The 2,636-nt window shown below is 43.9% G+C and overlaps 1 protein-coding gene across 4 annotated transcripts in view; it reads left to right on the top strand.

Annotated features, from left to right (window-relative positions):
* Nucleotides 1-2,636, top strand: part of St3gal4 (ST3 beta-galactoside alpha-2,3-sialyltransferase 4) — a 52,877-nt gene that overhangs the window by 19,834 nt on the left and 30,407 nt on the right. The gene's annotated exons all lie outside the window — the stretch shown is intronic.

Genomic DNA, 2,636 nt, shown 5'->3' with positions numbered 1-2,636 from the left:
CCCAAAAAAAGAACACAAGGTAAAAATAGTATTTTTAAAAATATTTTTACTCAGAGGTCGAGAGATGGCTTAGTAGTTAAAGAATGCTGGCTGTTTTTCCAGAGGACATGGTTTGATTCCCAGAATCTATATGGTAGCTCACAACTGTCCATAACTGCAGTTTCAGGGAATCTGATGCCCAATTTAGACCTCTGTGGGTACCAGGCATGCACATGGTACACAGACTCACATGTGAAACACTTGGGCACATAAAATTAAAATTAAGTTTGTAAAAGACTTAAGGATGGGTATAGTGTCATGCCACAGACTAAGGTTGCTTTGAGGACTCCTTGTTCTGCGGGGTGATAAAAGTTCTGGTCTGATGGGCAAAGAATTTGGCGAGTGACAAACAGACTCAACACAAGGGAGTGTGGTATCTGAATGCAATTTGTACAAAGTGAAAATCAAGTTTATATAGTATACAGAAAACAGGGCAAACTACAGAAGTCACGTAGGCCAGAGATGGCTACATCGAGGTCAGTGAAAACAAGCAGCCAAGTGCAAGGCGGAGGAGCAGTGGTGTCCTTCTTCTTGGACTATTTTGGTAGCCCCAAGATAAATTCTCTGGGTCTGTCTGAGGCAAGTAGCTGGAGACTGTATACTAGCATTCCTTGGCTGTAACATAGATAATTAGTGATGAAAACCTACAACTTCTCTGTGGTAGTAAAACAATTCTGCCTTGTGTGGGACTGCTCTGATAATAAGTGCCTAACTGCTAGCTCTAACTCTTGAGACACCCTGTCTGGTAAGACAGCTTCTTAGTAAAAATTCCAAGCTAATTACAGATAGGAAGTCAATTAGGATTATTGAAACACTGTGGAGGCCAGGAAATAATGTTCAATCTCAGTTTTAGCTATTTATGAAATATTTCTTTATGCCTGAATAAAGAAAGCACACAGATCTCTCCACAGACTTTAGCAGAGATCAATCTGGAACACATCTGAGCTAGGAGATATCAGCGACTACCTCAGGAGACTGGCTGGAGCGTACACCTCAGGTCTATGATCAGGTTTTTAGGCCTGTCATACAGACACAACTGAAGTAGACGAGTTCTGTGTGACAGTGTCATAGGTCTTTATTCCCAGGACTCAGAAGGCAGAGGCAAGTAGATCTCTGTGAGTTCAGCCTAGCCTGGTCTCCATAGTTGATACCACCAGGCCAGTCAAGGCCATGCAGTGAGACTCTGTCTCCAAAATATTTTTACTTACCTTTCACCCCTGTTTCACATGGCTTCAGTTTTGGACTTACTTCTTACACTTGAAGATGGGGTGCTGCTGATATATCTACTATTCATGGGCATTCATTCCCCTTGCCCACTTGGGGTCACTTCGACATCTACTTACAGGTACAAGGAGATTGCAAGAGAGTCTCTGCCTTCTTTTTATAGACCAAGGACCCAAAGTTTAGAGAAGCCAAATCATCCCTAGGTCACATAGCTTGCTAGTGACAGAGGGCAAGATCAGACCCAATAGCCTGCCCCCAAAGTGCAGGAGAAGACAGAAGGTTCTGTCCAGCCAGCTCCATCTGACCTGCCCAGTCATTCAAAAATGGCTGCTCATTGAGGTGGGTTCTGGCAAAGTCTGCAAAAAGTAGGCATTGGGGCAAGATGGCAGGTGAGATAGAGGCTGAGTGGGAACAGAGATGAGCCTATGTATTGTGCTAATATGCACAGGGCCCAGATGGCCTAAGAGAAGTCAAAGGCAAGGGGAACAGTCTTACTATTTACAAACTGTCCGGCTTAGTACTTGTACTGCCTGGTTTTGTGTGTCAACTTGACACAGGCTGGAGTTATCACAGAGAAGGGAGCTTCAGTTGGGGAAGTGCCTCCATGAGACCCAGCTGTGGGGTATTTTCTCAATTAGTGATCAAGGGGGTAGGGCTCCTTGTGGGTGGTGCCATCCCTGGGCTAGAAGTCTTGGGTTCTATAAGAGAGCAGGCTGAGCAAGCCAGGGGAAGCAAGGCAGTAAGGAACATCCCTCCATGGCTTCTGCATCAGCTCCTGCTTCCTGACCTGCTTGAGTTCCAGTCCTGACTTCCTTTGGTGATCAACAGCAATGTGGAAGTAAGCTGAATAAACCCTTTCCTCCCCAACTTGCTTCTTGGTCATGATGTTTGTGCAGGAGTAGAAACCCTGACTAAGACAGTACTGTCCTATAAAATAGACTAGGAGCCATAACCATAAGTCACCTAGAATGGGGCTGTAGACAGATGGCTTAGTGGTTAAGAGTATTTGATGCTTTTGCAAAGGATCTGGATTTAGTTCCCAACACCCATATTGGGCAGCTCACAACTGTTTGTAACTCCACCTAGGAGATCTGATGCTCTCTTCAGGGCCCTGCAGAGACCTATTTGCATTCAGTGCATATATATTATATACGTATATATACGTATATATATACACATATGTATATGTATATACATATATACATTCAGATACACATATAAACACACATAAACTAAAATAAAAAGTGGTGTACAGCATTAATCTCCGCACTTAGGAGTGGAATCAAGAGGATCTCTATGAGTTTGAGGCCAGCCTGGTCTACATAGTAGTATCTGGACATCCAGGGCTATGTAGAGAAACCCTGTCTCAAAAA

Source organism: Mastomys coucha, unplaced genomic scaffold (assembly GCF_008632895.1).
Source record: "Mastomys coucha isolate ucsf_1 unplaced genomic scaffold, UCSF_Mcou_1 pScaffold23, whole genome shotgun sequence".
Lineage (NCBI taxonomy): Eukaryota > Metazoa > Chordata > Mammalia > Rodentia > Muridae > Mastomys > Mastomys coucha.
This window is presented reverse-complemented; position numbering and strand designations above follow the sequence as displayed.